At 40.0% G+C, this 16748-nt stretch overlaps 1 long non-coding RNA gene across 1 annotated transcript; it reads right to left on the bottom strand.

Moving 5' to 3' along the window:
* Nucleotides 1–327: 327 nt before the first annotated feature.
* LOC130459955 (uncharacterized) lies at nt 328–2329 on the bottom strand. Its single transcript, XR_008919721.1, has 5 exons — nt 2051–2329; nt 1840–1920; nt 1501–1562; nt 1300–1392; nt 328–711 (listed from the first exon to the last, which is right to left on the bottom strand). It is a non-coding gene; the product is annotated as an uncharacterized lncRNA (long non-coding RNA).
* Between the last annotated feature and the right edge of the window lie 14419 nt (nt 2330–16748).

Genomic DNA, 16748 nt, shown 5'->3' with positions numbered 1-16748 from the left:
ACAGTTAGGTTGAGTAGCTTTTATCAAACGTTAAAAATAGTAGCGTTCAAAGGTAAGGTAGAAAGTTGTGTTTGAAAAGCAAAGTTTTTAAACAACTAGTTATGAAAACTATATGCGAAAATTTTATGAAAATCACGAGCCTAACATATGACTATAAAAATAGTTGAAAACATGAATATAAATGATGATAAGAAACACGACTCATTAATTAATGTAGGTTGAGTAGAAATCTCTAATATATAAGGGATCCAAAAAGTGCAATGGGTATTTCTTAAGGACATAAAATCACATGTTTTTCTTGTTCCTCTAAAATTAACCCACAACATATGTTAGTTTTAAGTACCGAAGTCATGCAACATAAATAATGGTTTCTTGCAAAAGGGGTACATAGTATATGATTTCGGTACTAATTAGCTTTCACAAAACATAATATTGATTCTAATGGATCTTGCACACCTACATAATATTGATTATATCAGAGATTGCACATATAAAAAAGGGAGGCCTTTCTAAAAGCGTTTACTCTTTGGCCGCAACCTTCAAAGCCTCCTCTACATTACCCTATAACGCCGGCTGTTATGAGGTCACTTGATTAAGACACCATTGGAGAGAATTTCTCTTGGAGAGGGATGTTGTCGGCCCTACCTCGACCAAGACATGTTTAGTATGAAGCATCTCCTTTGCGGTTGGCTGGTTGCGATTGCCTCTTCACTGAAATAAAAAGGCATTGTAATTAATTATCTAGTAATAACAATTAGTATGCTACTGTATTCCATGCTTTAAGTAGTAGACTAAAAGTTGTGCATGAGCCATTAATTCGATCATGATGGTTATTTGCTAAAGTATAAGTCATTCTCACACACACTTAAAGCACCAAAATGCAACTGGGTTACAAAGCACTCAACGAAATAGACAAATGATTCTTTGTACAACAGTACAACAATAAAACTAAAAATAATCTAACTTTAGAAGTTGCATACATAACCCAACAACAAGCATGGTCAATCAACAACTGAATTCGCCAAAGACCTTGAAACCGATCCTATTCAAATGATCAATAGCATTAGCTCTTTCGTCACTACTAGATAATATCAAAGAAACCACAACCTCATTCAAATAAGACCTCTCCTCAATAGTCAAGCCTTTCTTGTCTCCCTCCGAACCAAACTCCTTGAGCTCCTTATATCCAACTTAGCATAATAGGTAAAAACTGCCTTATCCCCCCATAACACAAGCTGAAACCTTACTCAAAATGGAAGACAACTTTTGAGCTAGAATTCAACAAAATTAGGGATTTACCTTGAAGGATCATTCTCTGAATGCATTTTCACCAATATGTGAAATTGGTTTTTTGATTAGTTGCTCCACACGTTGTTCTGCTGATTGCATCATCTATTTGATAGAAAATAAATTCATCTCCAAATGTAAATGCAAGTAATAAAATTCAAGGAAACAACGTAAAGAAGAGGTAATAACTTAACGATAATCACAGAATCTAACCTGATTCGGGCGCCAGTGGAATCGATGCCTTTTCCAGTACACAAGTCCCTGAAAGCACATTTCTGTACCAAATGTCTTAAAATTCATAAACAATAATAAAATCAAACTGATAAATATTCTCAAACTGAGACTGAACAATAACACGAGCATGACTCTCTCTTCCGTCTTCATAAGACTTTACAATACTCATTAGAGGCTCAATAAGCCGTTTTTGAGCACCTCTCTCTTTTTCAGGGTATGAGCTCAAATGTGCCTTTGAAGAATAAAAAATATATTACTGATTCGACAAATTCTTAGAGAATGAAAATTTACAGAAGGGTAGCAAAGTGAGGGGCTGACCTCAAGAACACTTTTCAACAACTTAGCAGGAAATTCAATTATATAGGTAATTCCTTCAAAATCTTTATATTTCGATTCCAACTGAAAAGTCCAAGGAAACAGAACAAGCAAATATAATTTCAGTAATAGACACCAGAAAAGAAAAAATTGACAGACACAGGCTGCATTTGTTTTACAAGTGTGACTAAAAAGGTATTATGCATAAACATACTTCATTCCTAAGCTCTTTGGAAAGCCTGGTTTTCATAGAGAAGCATTCTTGCCATTGTAAGAAAGGAAGTTCAGGACTATCAAGGCAGACCAGCAAACTCTGGACAACCTGAGAAATCAAGAAACAAACAGGTAAAAAAAAACTTCTACATAAGAAAGGAAAAACACAACATTACTTTGTAAGGTCATGCATCAACCCCTTCAGAGGATAGACATTACAAATTTGGAAAGACAACCAATAATATAACAATATAATGAATTCATTAAAAAAATATTTACTTCATCTATGTTGTGTTCATAACCTGCAAGAATCATCCGAGATGCACTTAAATCGCGACACATCTAATTATAATACTAAAATATAATAAAGTAATAATATATTTAAGTATTATAATTTCATCTTTTTTTCTAAATTCTACCCCCTTTATAGTTTTATTTTATTCCAGTTATGTCAATTCATATTTTTTACTTTCTCCCACCCCACTTTATAGGGCCAAATTATAATTCATTGTTTCAAGAAGGACTGAAGTCCTTCAAGCATTACTTGTACTTTTTATTTCAACACTAAAACTATTAGTTAATTTCAGAATATTACTTCAACAAACTATATTAAGTAAAATAGTAATCCAACAGAGAATAGCAACCTGATGCATCAACAGCTGCCCTTGTACCTAAATATTATGAGAAACCCCTTTCAGCTCTCCTCCCTCCCTTGCATATTTATCCTTATCTCCACTCTTCCCTTTTATCTATCTCCCTATAGCTTGATCACTACTTGTAGACACCTACTTTTGTCCCCATTCCCGAAAGGGAAGGTTCGATGATGAAAGCATAAATCTCCACTTGACAACGCATCTCCTATAAAATAACGAATCTCAATTCCCCTTTTCATTTCACCCGAAACCTGCTATTTATAGAAACCTGCTATTTATGGAAACCTGCTAAAAATAGTAACTGCCGTAATGGGTAGTTGTTAAAAGTGGCAAGTCATAAAAGATAGAAACCTGTCAGAATTAGGTGTTGCACTCCAACATAAATCCTAAATGAGATAGAGATTATGAGAAAATCCTATTCCTAATATGATTCGAAAATAAGAGTCATGTATTAATTAAAATCCTAACGAGCGTAGAGTTCGTAACGGGCCCAGACGCATCCCGTCACAAGGTTAATACGCACTAAAAGACTCGATTAAGTCTCAAACACTCAGGATTCTAGGAATCTGAATCTGACTAAGAAAACAGCCCAGATCCTATTTTCAACGCTTGGCTTTGGGCGCCGAAATCTTCGGCGCCCAGGCCTGGGCGCTGAAATTACCTGGGACGTATTCTTTCCTAATTTCTCTTGATTAGAGCTCTACAATTCTATCTTTCCACGAACTCTTTTCTATAAATATAGCCCAAGTTCGACGTGAAAAACACAACACAATTATTATTCTGAGTATTGACTCTAAACCCTTAAGCCTAAGCCTCACGCTGGAAAACTGATCACGCGTTCTGTCGCAATCGATCCATAAATCGAACAGAACGTATCCTGTCCCATAACTTGAGATTCGTTAAATAAAAGGAGAAATAGCAAAGTCAAAGTGGTTAGTTTTCTGAGAACCGTGACGCACCTCTCAAGGGTGCGTCGTAATGTGTCCCTTTTCTATGATTTAATTGCTTTCCTCGCCCTTTTTATGAACTGTTAAACTAACTAAATCTGATTGTTCTATCACGCCTAATAAATATGATATTTTTGGGAAATGAGATTATCATGCTAGGTCCCTTAATACAATCTAAATCAGATAATCGCGCTCGATCTAGTACTATATGTTGCATATTGTTAAAATCAACTCAGATTAGTTTAATAGTTAACGCATGTCCCTTCAATTATTTATGCTGAGCTAGTAAGGATATCCTGCCTCTGGAGTTATCGAAGAGCAAGTACTCCTCTCGGTAGTTACAGTCCCCCGAACCCTCAATCTCTACCTTGCGGGTGTATGTTGAGAGATCCCCACACCAGGGATCACAAGGGAACCTACGGCCGTCGTGGTCAAACATAATTGCACTCCCTTTATGTCACGATAACCGGGTTTTGTCAGTTTTTCTCATTGTCGTTAAAAACTAAATGGCGACTCCTATATTACTAGTCAATTGGGTGTAAACTCACAGGAAATCCAATTACACTTGATTTGACAAAAAGAAACGTCACACCCACGAGGGACAAGGTCACGCATTAGCCTCGTGCTTTTTCGACCCCCTCACAGTGGCGACTCCACTGGGAATGTTAATGAAATACTCGTGCTCGTAGGTAATCAAAATAGCCGAAGGGTGAAACGATCCTACCCCACGTTTATTTCCCTATCAAGTTCGGACGACCTGAAAATCAGCATATTAATGTGAACGGTCAGAACCGCATAACGAATCTTGGCTCCCTTGGCATGTTTCATCTCAGGAGTTGGGAATAAGGATACCCATCGCCACTCGGGGGGTGCATACGCTTCGAATGTTGTCCACTCGGCACTTTCGCTAGTAGTACACCTGTCCCAAACCCAATCGCTCGCCCACTAGGTCCCTCTCATTGGTGCATGCCCCCTTGGCTTACATCGTGATTGGCCTCTTGGGACGAAATTCGCTCGTGAATGCACTACCTCGACCGGGGCATGTGTTGGATCGACGATAGAAGAGGTACCAAGCCGGCTCAAATATTACCCATAGAAGCCTATCATAAACTACGTGACATATAATTTTGCTTCATGTTGTAATGTTAGTTATGTGTAGCGAATTATGTGATTGTGTGTGACAAACCATCCTAGAAAACCAACGACCTTTAAAAATTGCCCAAACATTCATAAACCAATTGGTCAAAGAGTTATACCAAAATACGTGTTCCGCAAACCCGAACGATCGCCACAAAAATAAGCGACGCTCGGGATGGCCTGTAACGAATCCCACAAACGCTGCACAACGCGTAAAGGACGTTATTGGGCAAGCACGCAAAATCGAAGTCGCATAAACAAAATTATACGTAAACAGAAAACGAAAACCAGCCAGGGACCCATTTTCAACGCCCCTGGCTGGGCGCCATAATTTCTCACGCCCTACGCTGGGCGCTGAAGTTGCTGCCTGGCCTTTTGGTCAGGCACAGCAGCCTCGGTGCCCGCGCATAAAAAATACGTAGCAAAAGAAAAACTTTTCGTAAAAAAAAAAAAAAATTGTTGCGAGGGCGTATGAAAAGGCACTCGATTCTAAAAGCGACTTGTAAATATTAAAATAACTCTTTGTGTCGTTGTTAGGCCTCCTATGACGACAATGTTCGGCTCCAAAATCGAGCACGCTAATTGAAATAACCTTGAATGTCACATGGGCAAAGTATTCAAAAAAAATAATGTTCAAATAGAGTCTTCAAGAAAAAAATAATGTTCGAAAAAAAAAATTCCGAGTCTAGACTAGGCCATGCCAAAGTACAATCTAAATCCTAAGTCTTAGTTGTCTTATCCATAGAATCGGTCCCAATGCTTGTGGTCGTTCTGCAAGTTAAAAGGTTAAACCATATTGAGTCTCCCTTCCTAACATTTAAATCAATGAGCACCCATATGTAATTGTCATCCCTTGCTAAGAATCCACGGCCTCAATACTCTCTCTCACCAATAAAAAGAATATATTATAGTATTTGCAAAATGGAAACAGTCACATTCTGGAAATCATTCCCCCATAGTCGCACAACCCCCAAAGTGAACCTAAGGTGTCAATACCATTAGCAAAAATTAATGGCCTCAAGGCTTATGATCACATTGGGTCACGACTATCATAGTCCTCTCGAGCCACTCGCCCCTTGAAGTATTCCTAAGTACGGACTAAAAGATTTTCCATGAATGCAACATGACGAACCATGAAAATACCCAAATCGGCATACCATAAGGCTACCATTGGGGTAAAGCAATACACACTAAGAGGGAAGCCGCACTAATGATTCTAGTCTTGCAAAAATAAAAATTCGATCTCCCCAACTAACTACCTTACCAACATTAAGCAAAATGGCGCATGACAAATGAACACCCAAGGGTTAAAATCTAAAGTGTCAACCAACGAAAGTTATGGTCCAATTAGCCTAAGTCTGAGAGTCGCTTGGTCAAGTATTATAGGCTTATGCCACGTCATTATCTTGAGTCTAGGCCACCTCCCTATATTCCTACACGGGTTATAATCAGAAAGATTAATGAAAGTTCGAGTCTAAATCACAACTTCCAATTAAATCCCAGAAATTGGAATCTGAAAAGAAGCAAAAAAAAATTATTTTTCGATGTAATTCTTTTTTTAAATTTCAATAAGGTAGTAGCAACATTTTGAATCTACGCTATTTGCACATTTTAAGAAACGACTAAATACGCTTGCAAAGTAAGACAATTTAAAGGTCCACCCTAGGCCTGCTAAAATTAAAGGTCCACCCTAGGCCCACTAAAATTAAAGGTCCACTATAGGCCTACCAAACGAGGCTCACTCAATCTCGCCTCGTGACTCAAAGACCACAACAATCTACCTCTTAGCCCAAATAAAAAAAAATTTAAGGATTTATGTTGGGGAGAAATCCCAAGCAAAAAGAAAAAATAGAAAGAGAAAAGGGAGAGCGAAAAAGAACAAGCCATGAAATACTTAAAAAGAAAGAGAAAAGGGAGAGCGAAAAGAGCGAGCCATGAAATACTTAGCCCGTACCTCCCAAAGTGCGAAATTTACCCAAGTAAACGAAGGAAAAGAATTGAGTCAACCAATCCAAATCATAAAATTCTACGATGTCTACCCTTTCCAATCCTTATGTTCTTAGACTCCTTCGCTCTGGGGCCCCCGTTCAGCTCATTTAACCCATCCATGTTCTCATTGCCATAAAACCGTTACCTCGACTCTTATTCTTGAACTTGTTGTCAACTGCAAACCACGTACGACCATTGACACGTGCGTAATACCCATTATTTCCAAAACCTGCTCTTACATCACCATTAGTATAATGACCATATAACTTGTTTGAATACATCCTGTTGATACATCCTTGAGCCGTCCCTATGCTATTTCATTGGCCTTGGTTGATGTAATCCTCATGCTTGACCAATACAAATTATCCTATCAAACCGTCTTGAGTCACGAATAAAAAAAAAAGACAAATGAAAAGTAAAAAAAAATAATAAATAATAAAAAAGCAAACTTTGCAAAGCGCCTTTAAAAGTTCGTCTAAAAAGAAAAAAAAAGCATTTAACCCACCAAAAAAAATCCGCCCAGAAATCATTTTTAGCGCCCACAGCTGGGCGCCGAAATCTTTAACGCCCCAGCCTGGGCGCTGAATCTCTCTGCTCGCCAAATTTTGTCCAGAAGTGTTCGTCATTTTATCCGCACATACACGGAACAATAACGAACACTTTGGGGGTACAACACGTATTCAGATATACGTACCACCAAAAAATACATGTACTCAAAAAAAATACAAAACAAATTTTTTGCTTACGGCAAAGCAGCAGATTAAAATAATAATAAACCTCACTTATTCTACCGTTTCAAATAATATGTTTCCATCTCAGAACATACTTATCGAATTCGGCATTCTAAGAAACCATTTTATGGCTAAGAACTACGCAAGACCTGATTCCAAATTAAATCTATTTAAGGCGGATACGTAGGCAATCAATGATTCGGTCCAACCAATTTGCAAAAATGTTAGAGCCTATAGAATAACAAGAATAATAAATAGAGTCCCTTATTGAAATTTAATTACTTGCAACCCAAGTCGAAAGAAAAATTTAAGTCAAAGAAAGAATCCAAGTCATCAAGATGCCAAAACGAGCACACATCGAAAAATAATAAGGGCATGTACCCTTGCCAGAAGGAGCACTCACACTCCTAGGCACTTAGCCAAGACTCAAAAGATCGCTTTGCCTCAATTGAATGGGGGCTAGCGCAAACTTCCATGACCTCTAAAGTACTCGACTTGGCCTAAAGTGAACTAACTCACTTAAAGACCTTCTTTTACCACTAGACATGGTCGTTCGCTTAAAGACCTTCTTTCACCACTAGACACAGTCATGATCGCCAACAAGTAGTAAAGGCAGTAAGCTTGCAATAAAAAGGATTATTCTACGACATCGCCCCATCGTTCCTTCGAACACAGGGCACCCATTCATGGTGATTCGAATGCTTGCTAATCCCTTTTGAAAAAAATCAGACATTGTCAATAGGACTTGGCACTTAACCAAGGCTCACCCTAATTCGACATATGACGCGGGCATCTAAGATCGAAATCTAAAAACATCGTTAATGGGAAGACATAATAGCAACTGGGGGCTAATATATTAAAATGAAAGAGCTGGAAAAGAACTAAGTATACCTTGACCTCTTGTACAGACATACACCAAGTAAATCTAAGTCAATTTGAGAGCGGTTTATATTCCCGCAATTCTGGAAAAGATGGCCCTAAAACCCAAAGCATGTGCCACACGGGCACAAGTATATCTTGACGCCTGCACCCTGGCTTCCAGCAAATCCTTAGACAGCATTCCAAAAATCGTAACAGTATTTTGATTCACTCATGTAATCCTGTACGAACCCTTCTATAAGTCAACTTACTTAGGACACCTCGGATTGTACACAGTAGGACTCGGATTTTAAATAATTTTCAAAGACTTCTTCGAACATAGTAAAGAGTCGTTGGTTTAAGCTAAGTATGGGTTTATCTCGATGTTGCAAGTGAGTCAAAAGATTTCTAAATATGGTTATGGGTAAAGAAAGACACCTAACTTTTGGTCAAGGCACACTTCAACATGTGACTACCTTGACCATGGCAATGTCGCACAATACGACATTTACAAGAGAAGTAGCAAATCACTACTCGAACATGCCTCGCACTAAACGAGTCTGGTTCAAACTATTCATGATCCGTGTCACCATGAATGCATAAAAACGTATGCAAAGCATTATAGCACCAAGCCAATCCCGTAGCTACAATTGGGGGCTTGAGAAAAACACTCTAAAAATGCTCGAAATGACGATTTTATCGCAAATTCTCGAAGCTAATGCTATACATACATCATAGGGGCACAATCCTAAGCTTTAATCGTGTAAAACGAACCTTAGAATGGCTACAACCCCTCCCAAATTCTAAGCACTACTTAGAATATATAAAGTCACCCCACTAACAAAGGTAACTGAAAATCGCGAGTCACCAAAACTACGATCAAACTACTGCACCTAACGCTCGCCCTATAAGCGCCCGTTACACAGTCTACGTCGTTCCAAAGCAAAAGCAAAAGAAAAATCAAGGATAAGAACTGTCGAAATATACCCAGAGATAATTTTCAACGCCCAGAGCTGGGCGCCAATATCTTTAACGCCCCAGCCTGGGCGCTGAATCTTTCTGCTAGTCAAGTTTTGCCCAGATATAAAAATAAGAAAGAAACACCTATGAATCCTCGCATCGAACGAAGTAATAAGCCGTGCAAACCCACGCAGAAGGTGCTACACTGGTTCAAGCACCTGAACGAGGCCGGCGTGATGAAGTACTCCAATGCAAAATATAATAATGATACCCCAACACCTGGAGGAATGTTCTAAGACACGCTGTTAGACCACACAAGCCTACGTCGCACCAAGAGCATCTGTAAAAGAGGCAAAGACTACTTATCGCCCAAATTCAAAATGCAAGCCCCACAACTTCTACATCAAGGATTAAAGGTAGCAAAACATTACCTACCACGAAAGGGATAGCTCGCACCTGCACGAGCGGAACCCCAGGGCATCTGTCTCGAAAGAACCTACAGAAATCGTACGCCAAAAGGAAGCATCCCAACATGCATACTTGGGGGCTCCAAGCTACGAAACAACCATAGCAAAATAAAAAAATCTCGAAGCAAATGTTTGAACAATCGAAAGGGTACGATGTTTGAGCCCACTTCATGAATGGGCCTGAACCCTATCAAGCTTCTAAGCAAACTATAGAAAATCAGTCATTGCTCAAAAAAAAAAAACAAAATTGATTCCAGCAAACTGATTAATGGACCGCACACAACGGCCATTCTATGAACGCTCGTTCGCACATACATATCATCATTCTAAGTATCGAACATTCACGAACGCGTTCAAAAGGAAAAAAAAAAGAAAACGAACGAACAGGAGACCAACTGTGTCATCAGGAAACCTCGCCAGAAATTATTTTTAGCGCCCAGCGTTGGACGCCGAAATCTTTAACGCCCAGGCATGGGCGCCGAAAATGATCCCAGACCCAAAAAGGCCCCTGACTTCTATAGGGCCCTGCCGTATCCATTCGACTCAAAAATTGCCGATTTCTGAAAGTCGCACCTCACGGCTTTGTTAAGAGTAGCACACCACTACAAAGATCGCTCGCACTTATGAGCACAAGCCCAAACACGATCAAGGACATTACAAAATGCGTATCCCCATGGAACCTCTTTGACAAGAAATGACCGTCAAGCACGAGTGCTTGGTGGCTCGAAAGAAAATATATATTATGCAAACTTAAAACAATATTACCAGACTACGTTGTACGAAGTCCCGTGTTTGGATGTCTCAAAAAATAAAACCGGTTTACGACCTCAAGACAAAGGTCGTCGTTGATACTTATACATAGTCCCCTAATCAAGGACCCAGGTAGTGGCAAAATTGAGCCGTAAAGACTAGCTCAAAACCATGAAGGATGATGACCACGAGACAATGGTCCGTCTAAGCACGTTGTCAACCCACATTCAGGTTGCAACTAAATCCGAGCATCCCTCGAAAGAAAATAAATTCTTCAAAAAAACAAAAACAGGCTCGCCCACCTTCAGCGGGCGGGGTCTCCGTCACTAGCCGCGCAGATCCTCAGTTTTCGAAAAATAGAGTCTTCAAAAAAAAAAAATGAAACAGGCTCGCCATCTTCAGCCGGCGGGGTCTACGGCGCAAACCACGTAGGTCCTCATTTTCAAAAAAAATAAACACAAAACAAATTTCAAAATAGATTCGTCCACTTCTATCGGACGGGGTGTCTACCCTTTGCGGACAGGTTCGCCATCTTTAGCCGGCGAGGTCTACGTCACAAACCGCGTAGGTCCTTATTTTCAAATTTCAAAAATAAATTCGTCCACTTCTATCGGACGGGGTGTCCACCCTTAGCGGACAGGCTCGCCATCTTTAGCCGGCGGGGTCTATGTCACTAACCGCGCAGGTCCTTAGTCGCTGCAGCGATAACTTTTCTGGTTTTCCGTTTTTCCAAAAAAGAATGATGTGAGTAGCTTTCCCTTTTTCCAAAGATTGGTTTTCCGTTTTTTCCAAAAAAGAACGATGTGCTGGATTTTCCTTCGTTTTACGTCCCATAAAAACGAGGGGGTTTTCTCGTTTAGCTAACCCTGAAAATGAGAATCTTTAAAAATATTTTTACCTCGTGATTGGGCTTGGCCAGGCCCAATTACACTTTATAGCTTTGATTTCGAAAACATCTGTAGCTACTCCCAATGACAAAGTGAGGGAGTTCCTACGCACCTTTAGATCCTTCCAATGACAAAGTGAGGAAGTTTCTATACTATCCGTTGACAAATCCCAATGACACGTGAGGGATATGTCGACACTTCAAGTGATGACCCTTAAGTCAAATGTTATCACTCGGGGGCTCGTGAGACCCTCGCCAAAACAGGTCACCATGGCTTGTGCGACGCACCCCGTCTAATACTTTGACCATCGTCTTACTCCAAGACTCAGTCAAAGTGGGGGCTAACTGTAGACACCTACTTTTGTCCCCATTCCCGAAAGGGAAGGTTCGATGATGAAAGCATAAATCTCCACTTGACAACGCATCTCCTATAAAATAACGAATCTCAATTCCCCTTTTCATTTCACCCGAAACCTGCTATTTATAGAAACCTGCTATTTATGGAAACATGCTAAAAATAGTAACAGCCGTAATGGGTAGTTGTTAAAAGTGGCAAGTCATAAAAGATAGAAACCTGTCAGAATTAGGTGTTGCACTCCAACATAAATCCTAAATGAGATAGAGATTATGAGAGAATCCTATTCCTAATATGATTCGAAAATAAGAGTCACGTATTAATTAAAATCCTAACGAGCCTAGAGTTCGTAACGGGCCAAGACGCATCCCGTCACAAGGTTAATACGCACTAAAGGACTCAATTAAATCTCAAATACTCCGGATTCTAGGAATCCGAATCTGACTAAGAAAACAACCCAGATCCTATTTTCAACGCCTGGCTCTGGGCGCCGAAATCTTCGAAGCCCAGGCCTGGGCGCTGAAATTACCTGGGACGTATTCTTTCCTAATTCCTCGTGGATTAGAGCTCTAAAATTCTATCTTTCCACGAACTCTTTTCTATAAATATAGCCCAAGTTCGACGTGAAAAACACAACACAATTATTATTCTGAGTATTGACTCTAAACCCTTATGCCTAAGCCTCACGCTGGAAAACTGATCACGTGTTCTGTCGCAATTGATCCATAAATCGAACAGAACGTATCCTGTCCCATAACTTGAGATTCGTTAAATAAAAGGAGAAATAGCAAAGTCAAAGTGGTTAGTTTTCTGAGAACCGTGACGCACCTCTCAAGGGTGCGTCGTAATGTGTCCCTTTTCTATGATTTAATTGCTTTCCTCGCCCTTTTTATGAACTGTTAAACTAACTAAATCTGATTGTTCTATCACGCCTAATAAATATGATATTTTTGGGAAATGGGATTATCATGCTAGGTCCCTTAATACAATCTAAATCAGATAATAGCGCTCGATCTAGTACTATATGTTGCATATTGTTAAAATCAACTCAGATTAGTTTAATAGTTAACGCATGTCCCTTCAATTATTTATGCTGAGCTAGTAAGGATATCCTGCCTCTAGAGTTATCGAAGAGCGAGTACTCCTCTCGGTAGTTAAAGTCCCCCGAACCCTCAATCTCTACCTTGCGGGTGTATGTTGAGAGATCCCCACACCAGGGATCACAAGGGAACCTACGGCCGTCGTGGTCAAACATAATTGCACTCCCTTTATGTCACGATAACCGGGTTTTGTCAGTTTTTCTCATTGTCGTTAAATACTGAATGGCGACTCCTATATTACTAGTCAATTGGGTGTAAACTCACAGGAAATCCAATTACACTTGATTTGACAAAAAGAAACGTCACACCCACGAGGGAAAATGTCACGCATTAGCCTCGTGCTTTTTCGACCCCCTCACACTACTCAAATATGTCACTTCAACTCATATGTAAACCCCTTTCAGCTCCCTCTTTATCCCCTTTTATCCCTCTGTGTATGTTCTCCCTTCAGCCCTTGCTTGTCTTTTTCTGCTCCTATCTTCTCCCTCTCTTCCACATTCATCCTTATATGTATCTCTTATGTCCCCTTTTATCCCTTTCTCTATCTCCTCCCTAATTAGGAGAATTCTAGATTGCTATTTCAGCATAAAAAATAGTAGGAAACTGTAGACACGTAATTTGTGTCTCCCCTTTGGGACGATGACGATACCATTATCCTTGTTAGGTGATTGGAGTAACTCCAGGCGGAAATCCCAATTGCTAAGGACACCTCCAAATTCAAAATCCAAAATCCAATTCCCGAGGCCGTTCCCCTCCCGGAACTCGGTACAAAATACAACTTTCAAAATCCAATTTCAAAATCCAAGTACAATCTCATCTAGTAGACCATCCCATTGGGTTTACTAGGCCTTTTCCACTCAAAATCATATAAGGCAAGTCAAATTCGGGCGCCGACCCACAAAACCGAGCATGCCGGGCCCCGTCCCGTAAAACCGGAATTCGAAAACCCGAGAAAGGCTTGTTTTTAGACGCTAAACACTGCCTTAACCTCCAAGCAAATACAAAACGCCAAACCTAGTACTATTCGTACAACAGGTACAACGCTACAAGACGAAACAAGGACGATTCCCCGTCCTTGTTTTGGCGGCATTCAAGCCAAGTCAGCGTGTGCTGGCGTTTTGCACCATTCCCTCCTATAAATACCCCTCATTTCCATCGAAAAAAGGGGGAGCACAACAATACAACGTCGTAATTTCGACATTACGTCTCAAAATACAATTCAAAACTCCTCAAAAACACATAAAAAATTCCTAAAAATCCAAAGCAATTGGGAGCTCTTGCCTAAATCTAACTAGGTAAATCCGAATCCCATTCTAATCTACTATGTTGCTTTGATTTCCAAATTATTAGAAAGTTGGTGTTTTTAATCAATAAAAAACACCACTTGCAACAATCACACATCTTTTCCAAAAATACAAACTTTTTCAAAATACAATTTTCGAAGATTCAAGGAGGTCCAAGTTGTTTACAATCATCTCTTGGGCTAGAATCACCATCAAACATGGGGTAATCAAAGATAAACACCTTTTAACATTTAAAGGTTTAGTCTTAGAGATTCAAAACTCCATTTTCAATATACAAGTCCAAGTCTTCAATTTTCAAAGATCTTGCCATGTTTAGGGTTATTCATAGTTATTTCCCTAAACTAGGATCATTTCAAGTTCAAATTTCAATCATTTCAAGTTCAAATTTCAATCATTTCAATTTCAAACATTTCAATATTCAAGCTTTCAATTTCAAGTTCAATATGCAAAATCTAGGATATTTAGGTTGAGCAACCTCTCCCAAGTTGAGATTTTTGGCTTTGAATTCGTGCCGGGCGCACTTATTTTTAAGGAGCCGCTTGGCGTTCGAATCTCATGTGCCCAAGTACAAATTTCAATTATGCACCTTTCGATATTGCAATTTTAATATCACACCTTTCAATATCGCACTTTCAATATCGCACTTTCAATACCGCAATTTCAATACCGCAATTTCAATTTCGCACTTTCAATTCCGCACCTTTACTTGTCTAGTCCATTTCTAGGCAATGTGGACCTACTCCCTAGTCCTTTTCTAGGGGGTCTTGTATTTACTAATTCCGCACTTTATTTAGTATTGTGATGTTGCTTTATGTGCTTTATCTCTTTCATCACCAACATGCTAAATACAACAAAATACAAAGGTTACATCACGCTTAACGAATATATTTTTGGACAAACCGGCCTTAGGTTCCTTAAATCAATCTTTAAAGCAAAGTGATCACCGTACAATTAGAAATTCTATTTTGCTCTAAAATTCAAACCCACATAGTCTAATCTTAGGGTTTATTTTTCGAACTAATGTTGTGCCAACGTACTTGAATATTTCTAAAGCTCGCCAAATATGCATTTTCGTTCCTGAGCCCGGATCTCACCCATCCGTTTCAAGGATTCAAGGCCTTATCCAAAAATAGAGTCATTTGCGGTCTTTCCAAACAAGACCTTAAATAAAGTTTGGTGGCGACTCCTTCGAGGTGCAAAAATTCAAACGGTTTTCTAAACGAGCCGGCCAGCCTACAAAAACCCCCCTTGTAGGGAACAGGAAATAAAAAAAAACCCCTACAATTCTTGCGACTCCACTGGGGAATTTCTAGTTTCAAATTCGAAAATGCGAGCACATTTCGAGCAACCAGCCACTGATCTGCCGAAGTACTGGATGCCAGCATTGGCGCCAGGCGCAACCCTTGCGCCCAACGCCACTGCTTGCATCCAGGACAGTGGCTCACAGTGGCTTGTCGCCCACTTTTGCTCAACTTTTCGTGTTCGGAGTTAGTCTATTTTTGCATCTGGAAGGACGCTCCCAAGCCTTGTGAACGAGTGCCGAAAAACGGGCTTTACAAATACAAATTCAAGTACTATTTCAATTTCAATTTCTAGGCATTTCACGCATTTTTCGAAAACCATATTGTGCAAAATGAATTTCTACCTTTGCCCAAACGGATGTGTTCTACATTCGGGCTAGCCCCGGGGGCAACGAAATGGTGACTCTCCATACGGTTCCCGACCAAAGTGTGTGACCATTTCCGCGCCTACCGAAACTTGGCATTTGCTTGACATTCCCGATGTCAAGTATGGAGGCCGTCTGCCGACGCACACTTCCCTTAGGCGGAATGTGAATGCTTGTCGCCGGATCCGTCTCTTAGCCAAGTACCTTTTGACACCCAAAGCCGACCACTTGCATCATACAAAACTTAGGCCGACCTTAGGTTGAGAACTTTGCATGTCGCATTCATATTCATGATTAGTGTGATAACGTGCTACTTGTGCATTGTGTGGGCGTCTTTGTACGCGTGAATGGCTAACCTCGAGTTCTAGCTTGCCAAAACCAATTAGCCTCCAACTAGGAAACCCAACCCCTAGGAGCATCATTCAAATCTCATACATCTAAATCGCCAATTTTAGGGTCATTAGGAGTGTCACTCCATTTGATTCAAAACCCTTAAACACGCCTCACGCACAAATGTCAAAATCAATCCAACGGCGTCATAATGCCGGATTTTCGAGTCCAAATTCCAAGTTTCAAATTCAATATTCAATCCAACGGCATCATAATGCCGGATTTTCGAGTCCAAATTCCAAATTTCAAATTCAAAATTCAATCCAACGGCGTCCTAATGCCGAATTTTCGAGTCCAAATTCCAAATTTCAAGTTCAAAATGCAATCCAACGGCGCCATAATGCCGGATTTCCTACTTCCAAACCTCAAGCTTCCAAGTCAAAGTTCAAATCCAACGGCGTCGTAATGTCGGATTTTCCAGTCCAAATTTCGAGTTTCGAGTTCAAGTTCAAATATTCTAATCCAAACCTCAATTTTCAAGTCCAAATCCAACGGCGCCATAATGC

Source organism: Spinacia oleracea, chromosome 4 (assembly GCF_020520425.1).
Source record: "Spinacia oleracea cultivar Varoflay chromosome 4, BTI_SOV_V1, whole genome shotgun sequence".
NCBI classification, from domain to species: domain Eukaryota; kingdom Viridiplantae; phylum Streptophyta; class Magnoliopsida; order Caryophyllales; family Amaranthaceae; genus Spinacia; species Spinacia oleracea.
This window is presented reverse-complemented; position numbering and strand designations above follow the sequence as displayed.